Below are 26,930 nucleotides of genomic sequence, written 5' to 3' on the forward strand. Positions count from 1 at the left end.
TTAATGCTTTTCGAAGACAACTTTTGATCAGCTCAGGATTGCTCTAAATTAATGATTGGACAAGCTCATTTGAAGCCTTCGTAGAAAGACCGCAGCTTTATTCATCACTCCACCTGTCTCTCTGATGCTGAACAGTGCAAAATGCTCAGTGAACATAAATGGCATGATCTCAAATTGAAAATTGGTGGTTGGTTAACTTGCTCCATTATCAGGAGGATTAAAAGTAGATAATTGCATCTATTTTAAACTTGAATTACAACTTTAAATGCAGATGAAAACAATAGGTTGTACTCAGTCAGCTGAGCAGCAATTTCCATCCCCTGTTTTCACATTTAAATTAGAATTAGGTTTATTGTCAAGTACAGGAGTACAGTGAGGAGTGTACAATGCTGTCATTCTCTTCGGTACAAAGGTATCTGGGTACAAAGTCTTAGGTACAAATGAGAAAAATAAAGAAATAAGTTAAACATTCAGTCTTATCTTAAGCCAGAAGCCTGCAGTTGTTCATGGGCTTTCCCATGAGGGCTTGCTCTCTCCTGCACTGGACCCACACACCCCCTGCATTGGGCTCACACTCACCCCACACTGGACCCATACTCCCCCCGCGCCGGGCCCACACTCCACCTGCACAGGCCTCATACTCCCCTCACACTGGGCCCATAGTACCCCCTTGCCAGGCCCACATTCGGCCCATACTCCCCCTGTGCTGGGCCCATACTCCCCTCACACTGTGCTCATACTCCCCCCCACACTAGGCCCCCATTCCCCCCACACTGGGCCCACACTCCTCCCCGTACTACACCCACACTCTACCCCTACACTGGGCCCACACTCCCCTCACACCTCACACTGGACCCACACTCTCCTCACACTGTGCCCACATTCTCCAGCACTGGGCCCACACTCCCCCCACCCCACACACACTGGGCCCACACTTCCCCCCCCCCCCCAACCCCACACACACTGGGCCCACACTCCCCTCGCACTGGGCCCACACTCACCCCTCACTGGGCCCACATTCCCCCACACTGCCCCCCACACACTGGGCCCACATTCCCCCCCACACTGGGCCCCATACTCTCCTCACATTAGGCCCACATTCCCATCACACTGGGCTCACACTCCCCCCTCACTGCCCCCCACACATGGGCCCACACTCCCCCTGCACTGGGCCCACACTCCCCCACCCCCCCCCCACACACTGGGCCCACATTCCCCCCACACTGGGCCCATACTCTCCTCGCATTGGGCCCACACTCCCACCGCACTGGGCCCACACTGGGTCGACACTCCCCCCACACTGGGCCTACATCCCACTGCACTGGGCCCACATTCCCTCCCCACACTTGGCCCATACTCTCCCTACACTGGGTCCACACTCCCCCCTGCACTGGGCCCACACTCACCTCACACTGGGCCCACACACATCCCTCCACACTGGACTCACACTCCCCCTGCACTGGACCTACACTCCCCATGAGGGCTCAATCTCCCTCTGCACTTGAGCTGAGTCTCTCTCTCTGACCGCCATCTGCGCTCACCATCTCTGCTCCTCTGCCAGCCATCAGAGTGCCACCAGCCCCAGACTCTGGCAACCAGACTCTGGTCTCCAGTGCTGTTGCCACACAGTCTCCACGGATTACCTCTCTCCAGAAGGTAAATTTAAAAAAACATAGAAAACTGCACATAAAAAGAGAAAAATTGAGGAAAGAAAAACTAATCCAGATGCTGCCTACACCATTGCCACCAACTTCACTTGGAAAGTCACCAGCTTTGTGTTGAGGGAGAATGGTGTAATTAATCCTAATTCTGTACAAAGTAACAGAATGGCAAGGGGTTTAATACATTGTTATTTTGTACAGCAGAGCTGGTGCTGTCTTGATGGACCAACAGGTCATCCTTTTTATGCCACAAGGTTTTAACTCTATAATGGGATGGGTTTTAATCCTTGGAACTGGGACGGAATGGGAATTGCTATCATTATGACTTGGAATGATGAGAGATTACACATTCCTTTTGAATCTCTGCAAACAAACAAAAAGACAATGAGACCTTCGAAACGTAGGTCAAAGAGGGGTACGCCCACCACAGGAACTCGCCCAGGCTCTTCCAGTGCATGGTCAGCGGTAGGTTGAGGTGGGATAATGTCATATTAGTGGTACAGCTCGGTCAATAATCCAAGCAAAGCATTTTCTGATTTTGTCATTTCACAGGACAGTCCTTTCACTACACCTTCCAAACCAGTCACCTCTGCCATCCAGGAGGACAATGGCAAACACTAAAACCTGGAAACACTATCACCTCCAAGTTCCCTTTTTAGCCTCATACCCATCCTGACTTGGAAACATAGCGGCACTCGTTCACTTTTGCTGGGTCAACATCCAGGAACTGCTTGTGTTCTGGGCATACCTATGCCCATACGTGGCAGCAGTTCATAAAAGTGGCTCAACTTTGTGAGGACAGTTAGTGGATGGGGGAGCAGATGCTGGTGTTGTAGTGAAAGGACGGTCCTATGAAATGACAAAATCAGACAATGCTTTGACAAGAGCTGCACCACGAATCTGGCATTATCTCACTTCAACCTACTGCTAAACATGCATTGGACACAAAGTGGGCAAGGGAATTCTACACATTAAGAATACATCAGAATCTGGCCTCCAAGCAAGGATGGAGGATCCAATAAAACCACAGTTAATGATCATGTGGTAAACAGGAACTCATCAGGAGACAATAACTTGTCCCCCAGGTCCCATTGATATCCAGAAGATTAACTCAACTGATTTAAACAGGTTGGAATGAAATATTCACTGATCATCAACTCTCATATGCTTTATGAAAGATGGAAAAAAAGTAATATCATTAAAATTAACTGTTTCCTTAATAGAAGATAACTCATTTAGGCACAACCTCAGTTTTGTCGACTGATTTGACCTTTAAAGTAGAGTAAATATGTTTTGGATGTGTGAACAATTTTAATGAATTGCATTGCATCATTTGATCAATCCAATGATTTATTATATGTGGTTAACTAATTCTGAAATTGAGAAAGGCTTTCTTTAAATAAATTATTTTGTGCCTCTCCTCATTAATTTACATAGGGAGCAGTTAAAGCATGTCTGATTGGTAAATCAATATTGTGTGGTGACAGTCTCAAACCTTATTGAAAGGACGTTTTTTTAACCTTTTTGTGTTTCACCAGAGGTTGGGGGCTTTGTTCATTTGAAGGTTTCTTCATGTTGGGTAGGCCCCCTTCTTTAATTCCGATTCCCTTCCCTTTTCTTTTAGGTGGGACAGAGTCAGTGGGCCGAAGGGCCTGTTTTGGACTGAATGATTCTATTATTCCCTGAAGGCATTGACTGTCAGTAGCCCATGAAGAGCCTTGTGGTATTAATGTTAACAGGAGTTGACATGTTGGCTCAGTGATTAGCACTCACAGCGCCAGGCACCCGAGTTCGATTCTAGCCTCGGGTGACTGTCTGTGTGGAGTTTGCACATTCTCTCTGTGTCTGTGTGGGTTTCCTCCAGGTGCTCCGGTTTCCTCCCACAGTCCATAGATGCGCAGGTTAGGTAAATTGACCGTGGGAAATTGCCCATGGTATAGGGATGTGCTGGCTAAGTGGATGAGCCGCGGGAAATGCAGGCTTCTATGATTAGATGGTGTGCAATAATTCTTTGATATTACAGACAGACAAAGCAAGAATATATATCTCAAGCTGTGGAACATGCCCCATGTATAAGGCCAGACAGTGAGTGAGGTTCTTCAACCATTGTTATGAGTATGACAACTTGCAGTTGAACTTGTTTTGAGTTCCACAGTTGTGCACAGTTGAGCAAGGATTGCCTGGAAAATTGCACTTATTCCTGTATCTCTTTGTCTAGCCTGGGGATAGTGATATCAGATTGAAAGTGGGACTTCAGGCTTTAACCTTCACAGCCAAAGGCAAGAATGATCCCGATTTAGCCAATCCGTCGCTGCAGTTAAACTCTTACTGTGTCCTCTTACAGTATAACACACTCTCATTTAAGGACAAAGTTAAAACTCACACAACACCAGGTTATAGTCCAACAGATTTATTTGGAAGCACTGGCTTTTGGAGCGTCGCTCCTTCATCAGGGAAAGGCTTCAGAAATCTGAAGCTGAATTGTTCTTGGGGGTCGTGTTTCAGGATTCTTTTGAGGTAAAATACCGAGTTGCGGGATTGAAGGTGATTTAGCAGTTTGAACCAGAAATTGGTGAGCTGAAAGAAGACAGAGGGTGGTGTTTGATGTTCATCCTGGAGTTCAGTAACTAGTGGGGTACAGCAAGGATCTGTTTTGGGGCCACCGCTGTTTGCCATTTTTATAAATGATCTCGGTGTGGGCGTAGAAGGATGGGTTAGTAAATGTGCAGATGACACTAAGGTAGGCAGAGTTGTGGATAGTGCCAACAGATGTTGTTGGTTACAGAGGGACATCGATAAGATGCAGACCTGGGCTGAGAAGTGGCAAATGGAGTTTAATGTGGAAAAGTGTGAGGTAGTTCACTTTGAAAGAAGTAACAGGAATACAGAGTACTGGGCTAATGGTAAAATTCTGTCCAGGAGCATAAATCCCTGAAAGTTGCCACCCAAGTTTTTTTTAGATTAGATTAGATTGCTTACAGTGTGGAAACAGGCCCTTCGGCCCAACAAGTCCACACTGCCCCGCCGAAGCGCAACCCACCCATACCCCTACACCTACCCCTTACCTAACACTAGGGGCAATTTAGCATGGCCAATTCACCTGACCTGCACATCTTTGGACTGTGGGAGGAAACCGGAGCACCCGGAGGAAACCCACACAGACACAGGGAGAATGTGCAAACTCCACACAGACAGTCACCTGAGGTGGGATTTGAACCCAGGTCTCTGGCACTGTGAGGCAGCAGTGCTAACCACTGTGCCACCGTGCTGCCCCAAAGTTGGTAAGGTTGTTAAGAAAGCATATGGTGTGTTGGCATTTAGTGGTAGGGGGATTGAGTTTTGGAGCCACAAGGTCATGCTTCAGCTGTACAAGACACTGGTAAGGCCGCATTTGGAGTATTGTGTGCAGATGGTGGAGATTAAAGTCAAGGTTAGAGTGGTGCTGGAAAAGCACAGCAGGTCAGACAGCATCTGCGGAGCAGGAAAATCGATGTTTCGGGCAAAAGCCCTTGATTCCTGATGAAGGGCTTTTGCATGAAACATCGATTTTCCTGCTCCTCTTCTGCCTCACCAACGTTAAGGGCATTTAAATGAGCATTGGACATACATATGGATAATAATGGAATGGTGTAGGTTAGATGGGCATCAGATTAATTTCACAGGTTGGCACAACATCGCGGGCCAAACGGCCTGTACTGCCCTGCAACGTTCTAGGTTCTATGTAAACATGTCGGTTCAACTGGCAGTTAGCTAAGCAAATGAAGTGTTAGCATTCATTGTGAAAGCACCCAAATATAAGAGCAGGAATGTACTGTTGAAGCTATATAAGGCTGCGGTCAGACCTCATCTGGAATATTGTGAGCAGTTTTGGGCCCAGTATCAAAGGAAGGATCTACTGGCATTGGAGAGGGTACAGGAGAGGTTTACAAGAATGGGATGAAGGATTTGTCATATGAGGAGCAGTTGAGGACTCTAGGTCTGTACTCAGTGCAGTTGAAAAGGATGATGGGGGGCACTCTCACAGAAACTTACAGAATACTCAGATGTATGGATAGAGTGGACGTGGAGAAGATGTTTCCACTAGATGGAGTGACTGGGATCAAAGGGCACAGCCTCAGGCTGAAAGGACGATCCTTTAGAACTGAAATGAGGAGGAAGTTCTTCAGCCAGAGGGATGGTGAATCTGTGGAACATGTTGCCGCACAGGGCTGTTGAAGCCGAGTCATTGAGTGTATTAAAGACAGAGATAGATAGTTTCTTGATTAGTAAGGGTTTCAGGAAGAAGGCAGGAGAATGGCTTTGAGAAACATATCAGTCATGATCAAATGGTGAGAGAGAGAGAGAGACAAAAGAAACTGCAGATGTTGGAATCCAAAGTAGACAGGCTGGAGGCTGGAAGAACACAGCAAGCCAGGCAGCATCAGGAGGTGGAGAAGTGGCCTAATTCTGCTCTGATATCTCATGGTCTTAAAAGAAACAGAAAGATTAAAGAAAAATACGGAAATTGTAAACGAAAGATTAAATATTTCCAACAACAGTGTTCAGTGCCAGAAAATGTGTTTGGCAGTAATTACGATTTATTCTGCAGTTATATAGTATAATACACCAGTTAAATGTAACTTGCATTGAGTGAGTAACTTCATACCTTTATGCGGAATTCAGTGTTAGGGCTCTACTGTAGATAAGTTTGTGAAGATTTAGATTAATGCAGACATAAGCTTCTGTTTAAGATTAGATTAGATTCCCTACAGTGTGGAAACAGGCCCTTCGGCCCTACAATCCTACAAAGAGTAACTCACCCAGTCCCATTTCCCTCTGACTAATGCACCGAACACTATGGGCAATTTAGCATGGCCAATTCACCTGACCTGCACATCTTTGGATTGTGGGAGGAAACCAGAGCACCTGGAGGAAACCCACGCAGACACAGAGAGAATGTGCAAACTCCACACAGACAGTCACCCGAGGCAGGAATCGAACCCAGGTCCCTGGTGCTGTGAGGCAGCAGTGCTAACCACTGAGCCATCAAGCCACCCATTTTTACTCATTCGATAAGATTTTTTTTTAAATTTCGCCGTCAAACTGTCACTTATTCTGAAATTGCCCACAGTCTAGGGACACAGGATCGGTGTTGTGTCCTCCAATTTTTGTCATTTACATAAATGATTTAGATGCGAGCATAAGAGGTACAGTTAGTAAGTTTGCAGATGACACCAAAATTGGAGGTGTAGTGGACAGCGAAGAGGGTTACCTCAGATTACAACAGGATCTTGACTAGATGGGCCAATTGGCTGAGAACTGGTAGATGGAGTTTAAATCCGATAAATGCGATGTGCTGCATTTTGGGAAAGCATATCTTAGCAGGACTTTTACACTTAATGGTAAGGTCCTAGGGAGTGTTTCTGAACAAAGAGACTTTGGAGTGCAGGTTCATAGCTCCTTGAAAGTGGAATTGCAGGTAGATTGGGTAGTGAAGAAGGCATTTGGTATGCTTTCCTTTATTGGTCAGAGTATTGAGTACAGTAGTTGGGAGGTCATGTTACGGCTGTACAGGACATTGGTTAGGCCACTGTTGGAATACTGCGTGCAATTCTAGTCTCCTTCCTATCGTAAAGATGTTGTGAAACTTGGAAGGGTTCAGAAAAGATTTACAAGGATGTTGCCAGGGTTGGAGGATTTGAGCTATAGGGAGAGGCTGAACAGGCTGGGATTGTTTTCCTTGGAGTGCAGAGGCGGAGGGGTGACCTTGTAGAGGTTTACAAAATTATGAGGGGCATGGATAGGGTAAATAGGCAAAGTCTTTTCCCTGGGCTTGGGGAGTCCAGAACTAGAGGGCTTAGGTTTAAGGTGAGAGGGGAAAGATATAAAAGAGACCTAAGGGGCAACTTTTTCATGCAGAAGGTGGTACAGGTATGGAATGAGCTGCCAGAGGAAGTGGTGAAGGCTGGTACAATTACAACATTTAAGAGGCATTTCGATGAGTATATGAATAGGAAGGGTTTGGAGGGATTTAGGCTGGGTGCTGGCAGATGGGACTAGATTGGGTTGGGATATCTGGTTGGCATGGACGGGTTGGACCGAAGGGTCTGTTTCCATGCTGTACACCTCTATGACTCTATGTGCTGGCTAGATGGATTAGCTGTGGGAAATGCAGGCTTCTATGATTAGATGGAGTGCAATAATTCTTGGAAATTACAGACAAACAAAACAAGAATATATCTCTCAAGCTGTGGGACACGCCTCGTGTAAAAGACCAGACAGTGAGTGAGAACGAATCATGGCCCACCATGACTATCAACCATGATACTATTCAAACTAGTGCCATCTGCCAGCACATGGTCTGTATCCCTCTATCCCCTGCTTGTTCCTGCATCTGTCTCAATGACTCATAAACATTACTAATGTATCTGCTTCTGCCACATCTCCTGGTAGTGCATTCCAGGCACCTACCACCCTCAGTGTGAAAAGAACTTGCCTCTCACCTCTCCAGTTAGGGATGAGCAATAAATGCTGGCTTAGCCAGTGACACCCTCATCCTGCAAATGAATTAAAAACAAAATGTTTAGCAAGATAATAGACCATTGATGTGTGGTTTTAGAAGCCCTGTAGAGATTAATAACTCAACATTATTTTCTGAGAAACTAGTAACTATCAAAAATGATATCTTACCTTCCAAACAATTCTGAAAAAGCCCACACTGCTTTTAATTGTCACAGCACACTTTCCGCAGAATTGTACTCTCCAATGGACCAAGTTTAAAGTTACTCCCAGTTTAGGCTCATTTCTCCCTGTTTTGCTCGGCGGCACAGTGGCACAGTGGTTAGCACTGCTGCCTCACAGCACCAGAGGCCCGGGTTCAATTCACCAACTCAGGTGACTGACTGTGTGGAGTTTGCACAATCTCCCTATGTCTGCGTGCGTTTCCTCCCACAGTCCAAAGATGTGCAGGTCAGGTGAATTGGTATGCTAAATCACCTGTAGCGTTAGGTAAATGAGTAAATGTAGAGGAATGGGTGGCTTGCGGGTCGGTGTAGACTTGTTGGGCCGAAGGGCCTGTTTCCACACTGCAAGTAATCTAATCTAATGACCCATATTCTTTGCAAGTTGTTTCCATGGTTTCTTTTGAGAATTCCCAAACCAGCTTCCAGCAGCCCTGTGATTTCTTCATGTGGCTCACACGAGGGCCTGCCTTCCAGTGTTTGTTAAAACTCTACAGGTTCCATCTCTTCAACCAGAGCATGAGTTTCCACCAACAGTCTGCCCAGCGGAGATGCTTCCTTCTCCCTCTCTCGAGGATTCTCTCTGTCACTGTAAATCTGACAGTGCCAGAACAGCTAGAAGATAGCAAAACTAGCACCAGTGTTCCACTGACATGGGCCCCAGGCCCCTTGGCAACCAGGTTATATCAACTTATCCTCAACCATAACTTATCCTGAGGTCACACACCTTCAATTAAAAGAGACTCATTAAAACATAACCAGCTATCAAAAGAAACCATGGAAACAACTTGCAAAGAATATGGGTCATTAGATTAGATTACTTACAGTGTGGAAACAGGCCCTTCGGCCCAACAAGTCTATACTGACCCGCACCCACCCACCTCAGCCTTGCAGCATGTTCATGAGTTAAAATAAAGGGCAGAGGATAGGAGAAAATTTGAGGAAGGTGATAGATCTGGACAAAGACTTGCCCCTCTGTTGGCCTGTCAGACAAGCCCCACCTTGCCATCCATGAGACCATTGAAACACATGAAAAATTGACAAGTATCCAAAGGTGCCAGAAGGTGTTAGTGCTATAGAATCCGGGCAGAAACAGGGCATTTGTCCCATTGAGTCCACACCAACCCACTGAAGAGCATTCCACCCTGACCTGACCCCAACACCACATTTCCCATGGCCAATCTGCAAAACCAGTACATCCCTGGACACTATGGGACAATTCCTAACCTGCCCATCTTTGGACTGTAGGGGGAAACCCCACGGGGACACAGGGAGAATGTACAAACTCCACACAGACAGTCACCTGAGGCTGGAATTGAACTTGGGATCCTGGTACTATGAGATAGCAGTGCTAACCACTGAGCCACCATGCTACCCAGAAGTGACTCATTGAAAGAAAGGTTCGCAACTGTTCAACATCCCTCACAAGCTCAGTGCATCCTAAAGTGTTTTATTGTCAACAAAGTACTTGGGAAGCAGGAAAGTACTTGGGGTGTGCAGTTGCTCTTGTGGGAAACACAACAGCCGATTCAGACAGAGCAAGATCCCAGAAATATCAACACGACAATGTCTGGAACATCTGTTTGCAAGATAAACAATGTTCAGAACAAACTCTTTCTCATCTGTCTCAGAAGGAAGAGTAGACCTCAGCGTAACGTCTCATTCATAAGGTGGCATGGGGCTGGGAGCTGTGCTCAGTCTCCAAGAGAGTACTATTAACTGACAACTTCCTGACTGCGAGGTCAGATTGCAATCCACTGATCCACGGTTGACATTGAACTGGGTGTGTTACTGCCTAGTGATGTTGCTAAAGCTTTCACTGTGCCTGACCAGTCGATCCATTTTTAGCTTTGTAAGCATTCCCTGACTCGGACTCAGGTTTCAGCTATTAGAACGTAAAGGATAATTTCTGTAGGCATTGAGCCAAGCCCCTTTTTGCAGCCAACGTTCTTGACTAATTTATTTCTCAACACAGTCAGCAAACTTCAGATGTAAAATTCAGCTCGCCTGTCATCAATCAGCATCTATCTGAGTTGGGTTTCCCTTGTTCAAGGAATGTGTTGCCTGTTGAAACTTCATTCAAGCCTGTACTGTGACAATGCCAGCTGTCGGGAAGCTGATGTACAGTCTATTAGAGAGCTGATGGCACGTGAAATGAATGACCCCTGGTTCAGTTTAACCTTGGAATGAATAATTACCTCCTCAGCCCGCGGCAGAGTTGATCAGAGGTCTGCCCGGTGAATCAAGTGGGTTCCCACAGGATCTAAGGGAAAAGAAAGAATTTGTGTTTTTATTGCCATTTATCTTTGCAATCTCAGAACATTACAAAGCACTTCACAGACAAAGAGGTGCTATTGAACTGTAAGAAGTGACTAATTTACATAGGGAGATGGCATCAACTCATCTTCTGTTTTTTAATGGTGTTGACTGAAGGATAAATATTGACCTAAGATAAGTAGCACCCCCTGTTCCTCTGATGTAATGCCAAACAGTCAATTTGAGAGAGCAGAGGGAACGTTGCAGCACTCTGTCACTAGGGCCTGAACCACCCCTACCCCCCCCCCCACACCCCCCCACCCCCCAATGTCCTAGCCCCCTACCATAACACCAGACCTTGTTGTCACATAGGTTGAAGTGGGTACTGCAGATGCTGGAGATTGGAGTCAAGATTAGAGTGGTGCTGGAAAAGCACAGCAGGTCAGCCAGCCTCCGAGGAGCAGGAAAATCAACGTTTTGGGCAAAAGCCCTTCATCCTGATGAAGGGCTTTTGCCCCAAACATTGATTTTCCTGCTCCTCGGAGGCTGGCTGACCTGCTGTGCTTTTCCAGCACCACTCTAATCCTGTGATCACATAATCTGCCATTAAACACTATGCAGTGTTAGCCACTAACAGCCTCCACTAACAGCTATTCACCCTCCCAGTCAAATCATTATTGACTCCTTTGTCTGTCTTCTCTCCCTTTGGGCTCTATCCCTACCTACCATTTATTCCTTACCCCCTCCCCCCACCCTATCTTCTGCGTATAAACCAACATTTTCCTAGCTACCACCAGTTCTCAGGAAGGGTCGCTGGACCAGAAATATAAACTCTGATTTCTCTTCACAGATGCTGCCAGACCTGCTGAGCTTTTCCAGCAACTTCTGTTTTGTTTCTGATTTACGGCATCCGCAGTCCTTTTGGTTTTTTTTGGTCTAACTAGGGGAGAGCCTTGGCTTTTAAGTCCAAGTCTCAGGACTGGGGTTTGAACTCGGTGACCCTCTGACTAGGTGCCAATAGAGTTACAGAGATACAACTGAGCAACCAGAATCTTCTTCTCAATTGCTCCCATCCACCCTCCCTACCTGCAGTATGAAATACTTTCAAGTTTCAATTATTGGAGTAGAGAACATTAAATAAAATATATTTGTTGGTATAACACAAAGGTGAATTATTAGTGAAGGTTGAATACCGCCCACGCTAGAGAAATTCAATATTTGAACGCTGCAGTGCCTGAGTCCAGAAGGAGGAGTTGTTTGCATCCTTATAGAGTTTAGTAAGATGAAGATAAAGGCTTTGATTATCAATCTGCTGTCTCAATATTTCCAGTAGGTCTCCGCCAAATCCTGCTTGATCACAACTTAACCAATCTTCACAAAGGAGCAGTGTGTTGTAATGTTGCTCGTTGGTCTAATGTGGAAAATGCTACAGACAGGTTTTTTAATTTAATATTGGGGTGAGGGCATCACTGGAAGGCAGCATTTATTACCCATCCCTAATTGCCTAGAGGGCAGTTAAAAGTCAACCACATTGCTGTGGGTCTGGAGTCACATGTAGGCCAGACCAAGTAAGGAGGGCTGTTTCCTTCCCTAAAGGGCATTAGTGACCCAGATGGGTTTTTTTTCCAACAATTGACAATGGTCATCATTAGATTCTTAATTCCATTTTTTAAAATTAAATTTCTACATCTGCCATGGCAGGATTTGATCCCAAGCCCCCAGCCATTACCTGTGCCTCTGGATTAACAGTCTAGCAATAATACCACTCAGCCATCACCTCCCCCAATTTTGAGTGCACCAAATTGCCAGTTACAGGTGTTGGATGAGGGATAAAGGTTGTCCATGAAGGGCAACCTCTGACTCGGAGATATGAGACTGCTTAGGATTGTTATTCAGGCTTTTCAAATCAGTTTTGTTCAGACAAAGGTGGTGACTCAGTGGTTTGCTCTGCTGCCTCACAGTGCCAAAGAGCTTGGTTTGATTCCACTCTCAGGTGACTGTCTGGGTGAAGTTTACATGTTCTTTGTGGGTTTCCTCTGTGTTCCTATTGCAGTCCAAAGATGTCCTGGTTAGGCAGATTGCCTGTACTAAATTTGCCCCATACTGTCAAGGGATGCGCAGGCTGGGTGGTTTAGCCATGGAAAATGCACTGATATGGATCAGGGTGGGATGCTCTTTGGAGGGTTGGTGCAAGACCAGGTGGGCCGAATGGCCTGTTTCCACACTGTAACGATTCTATATTATGACACATCTCTGGAGCAGGTGGGACTTGAACCCTTGTCTCCTGGCTCAGAGGTAGGGACACTACCGTTGTCTGACAAGAGCCCTAAATAAGCTGATACCAATTTGAAGATTTCTTCTGGAGAGTGAACAGAGTAAGAACATTCATTGAAACAAGTTTCTAGAGGGCTGCCAGGTCCTGAGGAATTGCATCCCAGTAAGGGAGGAGCATCCTCTCTGAGAAATTTGGTATCTCGCCTTTTCATTCTGCCGTTGTCTTGCTTCCATACCTTATGCCTCTCTTTCCTTCCCTCCTGTTCCTGGCGACGCTGTCACTCAAATTCTCGGTTGTGGTTTGTCTCTGAATCAGATAGTTGTGGTCCTGGTTAGAACCTGGTCTAGAATCTAGTCTGATATTCCAGTGCAGTACACGTGGAGTGCTGCAATGCCAAAAGTGCCATCCTTCAGATGATAAAGTAATATTGTGTTCTCCACTCTTTGGTGAACGTAGTGGAGTGGCATAGTTATCTCAGTGGTTAGCACTGCTCCTCAAAGTGACCCAGGTTCAATTCCAGCCTCCGCTGACAGTCTTTGCGAAGTGTGCACATTCTCTCCCTAGAATCATAGCATTCCTACAATATGGAAACAGGCCATTCTGCCCTATAAGTCCACACTGACCCTCCAAAGAGTAACCCAACTAGACCCATCCTCCTATACTCTACATTTACCTCTAACTAATGTACCTAACCCACATATCCCTGAACACTATAGGCAATTTTAGTATGGCAGTTCACCTGACCTGCACATCTTTGGACTGTGGGAGGAAACCAGAGCACCCAGAGGAAACCAACACAGACACGGGGAGAATGTGCAAACTCCACACAGACTGAGGCTGGTACCAAACCCGGGTCCCTGGCACTGTGAGGCTAACCACTGAGCCACCGTGCTGCCCCATGTCTACATGGGTTTCCTTCCACGGTCCAAAGATGCGCAAATTAGGTGGATTGGCCAAGCTAAATTACCCATAGTGTTCAGGGATGTATAGGTTAGGCTCATTAGCCATGGGAAATGCAGGATTACAGGGATAGAGTACGGAGATGGGATGCTTTTTGGAGGGTGGGTGTGGACTTGTTGGGCTGAATGGTCTGTTTCCATACTGTAGGGATTTATGCAAATAATATAGGATCCCGTGGTGTACTGGACAAGTTTTTAAAAAATTTAACGTATTTGTTTAGTCCACCCGTTCAGAGATGTTATGACACACTTCTGGAGCAGGTGGGATTTAAACTTAGGTCTCCTACCTCAGACTCTACCACTTGCACCACGCGACCTGAAACTGGGAATGTGTTCCTCCGGCAATTTGGTGTGCACAAGTTGGCTATTACATTTCCTACATTGCCCGAGTGAGCAAAGCTGTGCGATACGTTGGTGAAGCCACAGCTGGAACACTGTGTTCAGTTCCACTCGCCTCATGAAGGGAAAGGAAGTGATTGCATTGCACGGGGGTGGGGGTGGGGGGGAGATGCAGGGGAGATTCCCCAGGTTGTTTGCCTGGGATGGATTTGTTTCGTGATGAGGAGAGGCTAGACAAGCTCAGATTGTTTTCTTTGGAGCAGAGACTTAGAGACATGGGGTTCAAATCCCACCACCTGCTCCAGAGGTGTGTAGTAACATCCTTTAACAGGTAGATTAAAAATATAGGTTAAATAAAAAGAAACAGTGTCCAGGACACCATGGGATCCTATATTTTTCTTATAGAACGCCATAGTATGGAAACAGGTCATTCAGCCCTAAACATCCATACCAACCCTCCAAACAACATCCCTCTAGCTGTAACCCTGCATTTCCCACAGCTAATGCACGCTGTTTGAGGTATTTATGATGATGAGAGGCATGGACAGGGTGGAGAGGAAGGAGCTGACCCCTCAGTTGAAAGGTCAATTCCAAGGGGTATAACTTAAAGGTGAAAGGTATGAGGCTGAGAGAGGACTTTTGGAAAACATTTCTCTCCCATTGGATGGTGGGTATCTGGAATACTTTAGGTAGTTGAGGTGGGAAACTTCACAACCTTTAAATGAATTTGGATGTGAACTTGAAATGTCGCAACATTCATGTGGGGACAAATGCGGGAAAGTGGAACTAGGGTGGATTGAGAGTAGCTTTTAGCAAAAATTCCATTTAATGCAATACCTTCTACAGAAAGCATTGCCTACCGAAAGCACAATAAGAGGATTCAACCACAGGTGACATATATCTCTTATGAGGTGTGGTGGACAGCGAAGAAGGTTACCACAGAGTACAATGGGAAAGTGAGGACTGCAGATGCTGGAGATCAGAGCTGAAAATGTGTTGCTGGAAAAGCGCAGCAGGTCAGGCAGCATCCAAGGAACAGGAGAAGAAGGGCTAATGCCTGCCTGACCTGCTGCGCTTTTCCAGCAACACATTTTCAGCACAGAGTACAATGGGACCTTGATCAGATGGGCGAAAGGGCTGAGGAGTGGCAGGTAGAGTTTAATTTAGTTAAATGTGAGGTGCTGCATTTTGGAAAGGCAAATCAGAGCAGGACTTATGCACTTAATGGTAAGGTCCGGGGGACTGTTGCTGAACAAAGGGACCTTGGAGTGCAGGTTCATAGCTCCTTGAAAGTATAGTCGTAGATAGACAGGATAATGAAGAGAGCATTAGGTATGCTTGTCTTTATTGGTCAGTGCATTGAATATAGGAGTAGGGAAAAGCAATGACTGCAGATGCTGAAAACCAAATACTGGATTAGTGGTGCTGGAAGAGCACAGCAGTTCAGGCAGCATCCAACGAGCAGCGAAATCGACGTTTCGGGCAAAAGCACTTCATCAGGAGTCATGCTGTGTCTATATAGGACATTGGTTAGGCCACTTTTGGAATATTGTGTGCAATTCTGGTCTCCTTGCTATAGGAAGGATGTTGTGAAACTTGAAAGGGTTCAGAAAAGATTTCCAAGGATGTTGCCAGGGTTGGAGGATTTGAGCTATAGAGGGAGGTTGAACAGGCTGGGGATGTTTTCCCTGGAGCATCGGAGGCTGAGGGGTGACCTTATAGAAGTTTATAAAATCATAAGGGGCATGGATAGGGTAAGTAGATAAGGTTTGTACCCTAAGTTGGGGGAGTCCAAAACTAGAGGGCATAAGTTTAGGGTGAGAGGGGAAAGATTTAGAAGGGACCTAAGGGGCAACTGTTTAACACAGAGAGTGGTGCGTGTATGGAATGAGCTGCCAGAGGAAATGGTGAAGGCTGGCCCAATTACAACATTTAAAAGGCATTTGGATGGGCAAATGAATAGGAAGGGCTTAAAGGGATATGGGCCGGGTGCTGACAATTGCGACTAGATTAACTTAGAATATCTGGTTGGCTTGGACAAGTCGGACGGAAGGGTGTACGTCCATGTTCTGCATCACTGTGACTACGACTCCATGACATAAACACAGTGGCTTCAAGTGCATAGGAATTCTGAAATGAGTAACTCACCTCCTGACTTCTCAAAGCCTGGCTACAATTTACAAGGTATAAGTCAGGAGTGTGACAGAATGGCTAGTTCTGCCTGTTTTCCATGTGATCTAACCTTGTTAACCAGTCTACCATGAGGAACCTTGTTGAGAGCCCTTACTGAATTCCATGTAGATCACATCCATTGCTCTGCCCTCATCAATCCTCTGTGGTGAGCCCAGTTGAATTTCTAATCAATAGTAACCCCCAGGACTCAGTGTGATAACAGCGTTGAAAGTTAAGGGTCAGTAATTAGATTGTGTCTTATTGGAGACAATTGCCTGGCATTTATTAGATTAGATTAGATTACTTACAGTGTGGAAACAGGCCCTTCAGCCCAACAAGTCCACACCGCCCCGCCGAAGCGTAACCCACCCATACCCCTACATCTACATCTACATCTACCCCTTACCTAACACTACGGGCAATTTAGCATGGCCAATTCACCTGACCTGCACATCTTTGGACTGTGGGAGGAAACTGGAGCACCCGGAGGAAACCCACGCCGACACGGGGAGAACGTGCAAACTCCACACAGTCAGTCGCCTGAGGCGGGAATTGAACCCGGGTCTCCAGCGCTGTGAGGCAGCAGTGCTAACCACTGTGCCACCGTGCCGCCCAGCAAAATGTTATTTCCCTCTTGTCAGCCCGAGCCTGGATATTGTCCAGCTGTTGTTGACTTTGGACATGGACTGTTTCACTATCTGAGGAGTCATGAATGGTGCTGATCATTGTGCAATCATCAGCGAACGTCTGCATTTCTGACCTTATGATGGACAAAAGGTGGTTGATGTAGCAGTTGAAGATGGTTGGGCCTTTTCTCTATGAAGTAATACCACTGCCCAATCCAGATACTAATGATGAAGAAAAAGAAGCAAACTTACTTTCCCCTATCTTCCTGCAGTTAGATTCATGCAAGCCCCTTCAGCAAGCACTGCTTATCTAATGGAAACCAGCAGAGACAGGGAAGGCTCACCAATTTGACCTCAAATTGTCGTGAACACTCCTCACCCTACTGTTGACAGAGATGTATGAAGTCATTGATTTGAGAAGGGATGGGAGAGCTATAAGGCAAATGTACAGTAAAAATTGTAAAAGTTCATCTGTGTGGATGTTAGTCAATGTTTGTGACAGGGTTGGGGGTGAGCTATCAGACCTTGGAACAAAAAGGGCTTGAAGCATCACAGAACACCAAGTATAGTGATACTTAGTGTTGAAATGCAATAATCAGAGTGGAAGTCTGAAGGTAGAATTTGACCTTGTGTTCTCCTTGACCAGCCTTCTGTCTTGAACCCAAACTCATGGATGATGAAGACAAAACAACACGTCAAAAGGTAAACAGACTGTTTTTTAGATACTTAGATAAATGGATGGGATTTAAACTTAATAAGGCACCTGAACAGAATGAGAAATATCCAAGGATATTGAAGGAGGTGAGGGTAGAATAATCCTTCAGTCTTCCTTAGACTCAGGGGAGGTGCAGGGGGCCTGAAGAAAGGCAAACATAATGGTTCAAAAAAAGGTTTCATGGTTAAACCCAAAAGTGACACACCAGGAGAAAGGGAGGACAGTTGCTGGAGTTCAGAGTCAAAAAGTGTGGTGCTGGAAAAGCACAGCAGGTCAGGCAGCATCCGAGGAGCAGGAGAGTCGACGTTTCGAGCATAAGCTCTTCAACAGAAATGATACACCTGTCTGTTTAACATTAGCAATGGAAACGTCTTGAAACGATTAGTCAGGATCGAATTAATAATCATATGGGGAAGGTGTAGGTTCATTAGGAAGAGCCTGTATGGATTTCTTGAGGGAAAATTGTGTTCAGCTAACTTGCTGGCGTATTTTGTCGAGGTTCTGAAGAAGGGTCCTGCAAGACCTGCTGAGTTTCTTCAGTGATTTCAGTTTTTCTTTCAGATACCAGCTTCCACAGTTCTTTGTTTTATTTTGAAGAGGTAAGAGATATAGTTGATGAGGCTAATGCTGTTGATATTGTGTACATGAACTTCCAAAAGACATTTCAGCCAGTGCCCGAAACAGACACATGAGGGAAGTTATAGCCCATGGTATAAAAAAGTCAATAGAAACTTGGATATAAAGATAGGAAACAAAGTGTAATAGTAAATAGATACTTTTCAGTTAGGAGGAAGGTTTGTAGTTCAGAGGTTGGTTTTGAGATACTTGAGATCCGTGAGATGCAGAATAGACAACAAGATGGGGAACCTATCAACAAAGACTGCATACTCAAACTACTGGACCTGTGCCTCACAACACACTTCACATTCAACAACCAAATATATGAACAAATCAATGGCACATCCATGGGCTCACCCATCTCTGGACTCATAGCAGAAGCTGTAATGCAAAGATTAGAACAGTCTTACCGCAAATTCAACCCTAACTCTGGGTCAGATATGTAGATGACACCTTTGTAATCATTAAAAACACAGAAATAGAGAACACACACTGGATCATCAATGCCACACTCACAGAAATCCGATTCACGAGAGAGGAAGAAAAGGACAACCAAATCCCATTCCTAGACGTGATGGTACAGAGAACACCGAATGGAGAATTCACCACAAAGGTTTACAGGAAAGCCACCCACACAGACCAAGTTCTGAACTACAAAAGCAACCACCCCAACACACACAAAAGAAGTTGCATCAAGACACTGTTCAAAAGGGCCACAACACATTGCAGTACACCAGAACTGCAAAAAGAGGAAGAAGAACACCTCTACAATGTATTCACCAAAAACGGATACCCACGCAATTTCATCAACAGATGCCTAAGGGAAAGACAATGGAATGAGGACATGCCACAACCCAATGGACTAGCCACGTTACCATACATCAAGAACATTTCTGAACTGACAGCCAGACTACTACGACCACTAGGACTCATAACAGCACACAAACCAACAGCCACTCTCAGACAACAACTCACCTGAACAAAGGACCAGATACCCAGCATGAGCAAAACCAACGTAGTGTACAAAATCCCATGCAAGGACTGCACAAAACACTACATAGGACAAACAGGAAGACAGCTAACGATCCGCATCCATGAACACCAACTAGCCACGAAACGACACGACCAGCTATCCTTAGTAGCCACACACGCAGATGACAAGCAACATGAGTTCGACTGGGACAACACTACTATTATAGGACAAGCCAAACAGAGAACAGCCAGGGAATTCCTAAAGGCATGGCACTCATCCACAGATTCTATCAACAAACTCCTCGACCTAGACCCAATATACCGGCCACTGCAGCGGACAGCTGGAACTGACAACCGGAAGCGGCAGATACAAATCACTACAAATGCCGGAGGAAACATCACAGAAGTGCTTCACAAGAGGCTCCCAAGCACTGAGGATGTCACCTAGACGGGGGACGAAATGTCTGCAACACAAATTCCCAGCTCGGCGAACAGAACCACAACAACGAGCACCCGAGCTACAAATCTTCTCACAAACTTTGAACACCTACGGGCGAGAGACGCTAAGACAAGCCAGGAAATAGGAATCCTGTGCCAACCGCCTAAGCGCCACATACGAACAACTCTGGTTCCTGCATGAATGCCGAAAGAATCGAATCCTTCCACCATGTGTCAGATACAGACCACCAGTCAACAACCCACAAGCCAGGGACACAGCCAGACAGAACGGATTCAGGATGATCCAGGTAATGATTACAGACGCACACCCCACTTCACAAATACAAACAAGAAATTGCACGTCAAAAATCGTTAATTTCAAAAACCACAAATCAGGAATGGACCCGGACCATAGAACAGGCCGTCAGAATAGAATAGGACAGAACAGGACCACACACCGCAAAAAAACGGCACTAAAAGAAAAAATGGCCAAACTAACACACAACAGAGAGGACACCACAACACATACCTGGGTTAGAAACCTCTCCCACAGACAGCTCACAGACACGGAAAGAACAATACTGGCCAAGGGACTCAACTACAACCACAGGGACGCCAAGACAGCAGACTTCCTAGCAGCACTAGAATGCACACTCAGAAACAATGGACTGACAGAAGAGACACAACAAACAGTGAGACAAAGTATCGTACCTCTGATAACAAGGAAAAGACAAACACATAACCTCAACACCAAGGAGAGGGAAGCACTAAAATCACTAAGAAACGATAAGAACATAATCATACTACCAGCAGACAAAGGCAGAATGATGGTCATCCTGGACAAAGCAGAGTACGTCCAGAAAGCGCAACAACTACTTGCAGATACCAACACCTACCAAAAGAGAGAGTTTGACCCCCACCCCACAGCTCACCAATAGGATAAACAACACACTGAGGAACCTGCAAAAAAACGGACAGATAACTAGGTTTGACCTACAGAGAATGAAACCTGAAAGCAACAACACCCCCAGCTTCTATGGACTAACTAAAGTGCACAAACCAGACATCCCACTCAGACCCATAGTATCACACAAACTAGCTAAAGAACTACAACAGAAACTGAAGCAGCTGATCAGCGGATCCAGACACTCTATACAGTCAACACAGGAATTCTTGAACATCATCAGAAATATACACATAGACAAGGAAGAAACTATGGTCTCATTCAATGTAACGGCACTGTTCACCTCTATCGACAAAACCCTAGCCAGAGAAACAATAGCCAACCTGTTGGACATACAGAACAGACAACAGGACGGGGAACCTATCAACAAAGACGGCATACTCAAACTACTGGACCTGTGCCTCACAACATACTTCACATTCAACAACCAAATATATGAACAAATCAACGGCACACCCATGGGCTCACCCATCTCTGGACTCATAGCGAAGTGGTAATGCAAAGATTAGAACAAACAGTCTTGCCGCAAATTCAACCCAAACTCTGGGTCAGATATGTAGATGACACCTTTGTAATCATTAAAAACACAGATAGAGAACACACACCGGATCATCAACGCCACACTCACAGGAATCCGATTCACGAGAGAGGAAGAAAAGGACAACCAACTCCCATTCCTAGACGTGATGGTACAGAGAACACCGAATGGAGAATTCACCACAAAGGTATACAGGAAAGCCACCAACACAGACCAAGTCCTGAACTACGAAAGCAACCACCCCAACAAACACACACAAAAGAAATTGCATGAAGACACTATTCAAAAGGGCCACAACACACTGCAGTACACCAGAACTGCAAAAAGAGGAAGAAGAACACCTCTACAATGTATTCGCCAAAAACGGATACCCACGCAATTTCATCAACAGATGCCTAAGGGAAAGACAATGGAATGAGGACATGCCACAACCCAATGGACTAGCCACATTACCATACATCAAAAACATTTCTGAACTGACAGCCAGACTACTACGACCACTAGGACTCATAACAGCACACAAACCAACAGCCACTCTCAGACAACAACTCACCAAGACAAAAGACTCGATACCCAGCATGAGCAAAACCAATGTCGTGTACAAAATCCCATGCAAGGACTGCACAAAACACTACATAGGACAAACAGGAAGTCAGCTAACGATCCGTATCCATGAACACCAACTAGCCACGAAACGACACGACCAGCTATCCTTAGTAGCCACACACACAGATGACAAGCAACATGAGTTCGACTGGGACAACACTACTATTATAGGACAAGCCAAACAGGGAGCAGCCAGGGAATTCCTAGAGGCATGGCACTCATCCACAGATTCTATCAACAAACACATCGACCTGGACCCAATATACTGGCCACTGCAGTGGATAGCTGGAACTGACAACTGGAAGCGGCAGATACAAATCACTATAAATGCCGGAGGAAACATCACAGAAGTGCTTCACAGGAGGCTCCCAAGCACTGAAGATGTCACCTAGATAGGGGACGAAACGTCTGCAACACAAATTCCCAGCTCGGCGAACAGAACCACAACATGCTGGAGTTCAACCCTGTCAAGTGTGAGGTTGTCCATTTTGGAAGGACAAATAAGAATGCGGAATACAGGGTTAACGGTAGGGTTCTTAGTAAGGTGGAGGAGCAGAGGGATCTTGGGGTCTATGTTCATAGCTCTTTGAAAGTTGCCACTCAGGTGGACAGAGCTTGTAAGAAGGCCTATGGTGTATTAGCGTTCATTAGCAGAGGGATTGAATTCAAGAGTCGTGAAGTGATGTTGCAGCTGTACAGGACTTTGGTTAGGCCACATTTGGAGTACTGTGTGCAGTTCTGGTCGCCTCACTTTAGGAAAGATGTGGAAGCTTTGGAGAGGGTGCAGAGAAGATTTACCAGGATGTTGCCTGGAATGGAGAATAGGTCGTACGAGGATAGGTTGTGAGTGCTAGGCCTTTTCTCATTGGAACGGCGAAGGATGAGGGGTGACTTGATAGAGGTTTATAAGATGATCAGGGGAATAGATAGAGTAGACAGAGACTTTTTCCCCGGGTACAACAGAGTGTTACAAGGGGACATAAATTTAAGGTGAAGGATGGAAGGTATAGGAGAGATAAAAACAATGACTGCAGATGCTGGAAAGCAGATTCTGGATTAGTGGTGCTGGAAGAGCACAGCAGTTCAGGCAGCATCCAAGTAGCTTCAAAATCGACGTTTCGGGCAAAAGCCCTTCATCAGGAATAAAAAAGGAGAGATGTCAGGGGTAGGTTCTTTACCCAGAGAGTGGTGGGGGCATGGAATGCGCTGCCTGTGGGAGTGGCAGAGTCAGAATCATTGGCGACCTTTAAGCAGCAATTGGATAGGTACATGGATGGGTGCTTAAGCTAGGACAAATGTTTGGCACAACATCGTGGGCCGAAGGGCCTGTTCTGTGTTGTATTGTTCTGTGTCTATGTTCTATGTTCTATGCTTGTCTTTTCCTAATAAATAGACCTTAGAGTGTAGGTGACAATTTCCTAGCTTGCCACTGATACAAATTAGATTACTTACAGTGTGAAAACAGGCCCTTCAGCCTAACAAGTCCACAACCCCCCCCCCCCCCGCCCCTACTCCTACACCTAACACTACAGGCAGTTTAGCATGGCCAATTCACCTGACCTGCACATCTTTGGACTGTGGGAGGAAACCCACACAGACACAGGGAGAATGTACAAACTCCACACAGTCAGTCGCCTGAGGCAGGAATTGAACCCAGGTCTTTGGGGCTATGAGACAGCAGTGCTAACCACTGTGCCACCATGGGAACTTTCTCGACTGTGAGGAAGGCAGCGTACAGCTCCTAAAGGACATTGACACATCATGAGATGGGCAGATAGGTGGCAGGCGAAGTTTAAGTACACAGGCGTCTAAAGTGATCCATGTTTGGAACATGGTGAGACAGCATAAATGAAAGAGTTTCACTTTTAAATGGTGTGCAGGAGCAGAAAGACTTGAGTGTGTAAAAACTTGATTTCCAGCATCCACAGTCCTTTCGGTTCTATTAAATGTGTAGGTGCTTAAGTCACTAAGGGGTGAGCAGTTGATAAAGCATACAGTGTCATTGAGCCGTACAAGTCCACAGCATGGAAAAAGGCCTTTTGGCCCAACTTATCCATGCCAACTGGTTTTCACAATTAGACTAATCCCATTTGCCTGCATTTGATCCATACCCCTTCATCCCAATCCAATCCATGTACCTGTCCAAATGTTTTTTTTACATGTTTTTTTTTACTCACTTCCACCACTATACACCATTCCAGAACTCACCACCCTCTGTGTGAAAGAATTGCCCCTGTAGACCATTTTGTATCACTCCCCTCTCACCTTAAATGGATAGCCTCCAGTTTTAGACTCCCCTCCCTTGGGGATAAGTCGTTAGCTAGCTCCCTTATTGATGCTTCTTGTGATTTGAAGGACCTCTGTACATTCACCCCTCAATCTCCTACACTGCAGGGACAAAAGTCCCAGACCTGCGTCTCCTTTTAACTCAAACCTTCCAGTCCACATAACATCCTATTAAATCTTTTCTGCACACATTTAATAATATTCTTTCTACAGTCGGGTGACCAGAACTGTATGCATTACTCCAAATGCAGCCTTACCAATGTCGTGTATAGCTGCAACGAGACGTTCCAACTACTGTACTCAATTTGATTTAATCAATAGGGGCACAGAATACAAGAGAAAAGAGGACATACTGACCTCGTAAAAGACATTTTTGTATACAGTTCTGGGTACCACACTTTAGGAAGGATATGAACGCATTGGAGAGAGCGCAGAAGAGGTTTATGAAAATAGTTCCGGGACGAGAAACTTGCGTTATGAAGGTATTTTGGAGAGGTTGTGATTGTTTTCCAGGAGGGGAGGAAGCTCTGAGGAGATTTAATCAAAGGTTTCAACATAATGGATGGGCTGGAGTAGATTTAGGGAAATTGTTACCTCTCAGAAAAAAGTTAACATAACTTGCAAAAGAAGAGCATGTGAGAAAAAGGTTCTTCAGTCAGTGAATAATTTGGGTGTGGAATGGATAGCCTGAAAGTATGGTGGAGACAAGCTCAATGAAGACATTAAAGAGGGCATTGGTTGAGGGTCATGGTGAAAAGCAGGAGAATGGCATGAAACCCGAATGCTCATTCCAAGAGCGAGTGCAGACACAATCAGCGAGTGAAGGGAAAAGTGGAAGTAGGATGGATGACGTGTTTTTTCAGCCCTGGTGGTGAGTGGCCTTATCTTATACTGTAAACCTTCTCCGATTCTCCTGCAATCACTGACTTTCGGAGAAGCAGAAATAGAACAAGAGAAAATTGGAAAAGCGACAAAGAAAGAGATCTACTGCAGTTACATAAAACGATTAAAAACGAGGAGAGGTACATGAGCAAAATAAATAATGCTCATGTGACATTACCTCAGGGGTGCCTAGCATTGCTTGGTTAATGTGTTACATTCTTTCCCTTTATTATATTCAAGACACATTTTGATATCTGTCATATAAAATTACCTGTCAGACTGAATAAATAGCTGGGAAACATAAGCAGCTCATGTTAGGCTGCAGGCATTTTATGTCGGAAAATTGATTAGCAGAACATTATTCTTACAAGCACCAGGAAGTGTTATGTAGTTGATTCCTGTTGAGTTAATAACTTGAGTGCCACGGAATTTAATTCACTTACCACAGCCTGAGTCATTTAGCAGAGATTCATGGTGGGGATTGTTAGAACACCCTTGTTAAAGGTGCAGGCTGAGGGCGAATCGAGGGGGGGGGGGGTATTGTAGGTGGACCCTTGCAAAGTGAAACTTTTCTGAAAGATTTCACTGGGAAAAGGTCAGCGTGAGCTCCATGCAGGCAAACAGAGTGACAGTGCAGGGCACTTGGCAAGGGGGACGGCATCAAATTGCATTTCGTGCCTTGCTAATTTTGAATGAAATTATTTGGGGTGGCATTGCAAGTTGTCCTGATACCTCAGGTTTCAGGGGAAGGCCAAAAACAACAACATACATTGATGTAGCACCGTTAATGGAATGAAATGTCCCACATAGCATCACAGGAGTGGACACCAAAAGCCACAGCAGGGGATGTTTGGAGAGATTATTAAAATCTTGGCCGAAGAGGAAGGTTCGCAGAAGCATCTTAAAGGACGAGACAGAGAGAGAGATAGACAGAGTGAGAGACAAACAGAGAGAGATAGAGAGAGGTAGAGGTTTTGGCGGGGTTAGGAGGGATGGGGTAGGGGTATAATTTCAGTGCACAGAGCCCCAGGCAGCTGGAGCCTGATCACTGATGGTGCAACGATCAAAGTTAGAGGTTTAAAGAGACCAGACTTGGAGGAGTTCAGAGTTCTAGGGGAGTGTGCAGTGTTAGTAAGTCTGTGAGTGATCCAGAGATAGGGAGAGAGGGAGCCATTGTAACGATTTAAAATTAAGGAGGGGAATTGTAAAAATCAGGGATGTTGCTGTCCCGGGTGCCAGTGTGGTCTGGTCTGTGAGCACAGAGGATGGGTCAGCAGGTAAGCAGCAGGATGTTGGAGGAGCTCGTATTAACAAATTTCGACCTGAAATTCCTGACCTTTGATCCCAGTATCCCAACTGGAATATGATGAGATGGCATTGGCTGTGGAGACAGTGAGCGTCTGCTGTCATTAAACAGTTGGTTCAGTGTCTCGGAAATATTTAGAGGATGAAGAATGGTGACTTGTGGAAAGTAGTAAAGCTTTGCCAATATTTTTGTGTGTATAATTTGAAACATGTGTTGCTGGAAAAACGCAGCAGGTCAGGCAGCATCCAAGGAGCAGGAGAATCGATGTTTCGGGCATAAGCCCTTCTTCAGGAATCGGGCTTATGCCCGAAACGTCAATTCTCCTGCTCCTTGGATGCTGCCTGACCTGCTGCGCTTTTCCAGCAACACATTTTTCAGCTCTGATCTCCAGCATCTGCAATCCTCACTTTCTCCTAGTGTGTATAATTTGCCAATATTGTTGCGTGTATAATTTGCACTATTACCCGCTGTGCTGTCTGCACTACTGCTGACCGTGGGGAGTTTGCTACTGCTATCCTCTTTGTGTCATAGAGTCATACAACCATACAGCACAGAAATAGACCCTTCAGTACAACTCGTCCATGCCGACTAGATATCC

The 26,930-nt window shown here is 45.6% G+C and overlaps 1 protein-coding gene across 3 annotated transcripts in view; it reads left to right on the forward strand.

Annotated features, from left to right (window-relative positions):
• Positions 1–26,930, forward strand: part of crtac1b (cartilage acidic protein 1b) — a 349,836-nt gene that overhangs the window by 213,298 nt on the left and 109,608 nt on the right. The gene's annotated exons all lie outside the window — the stretch shown is intronic.

Source organism: Chiloscyllium punctatum, chromosome 38 (genome assembly GCF_047496795.1).
Source record: "Chiloscyllium punctatum isolate Juve2018m chromosome 38, sChiPun1.3, whole genome shotgun sequence".
NCBI lineage: Eukaryota > Metazoa > Chordata > Chondrichthyes > Orectolobiformes > Hemiscylliidae > Chiloscyllium > Chiloscyllium punctatum.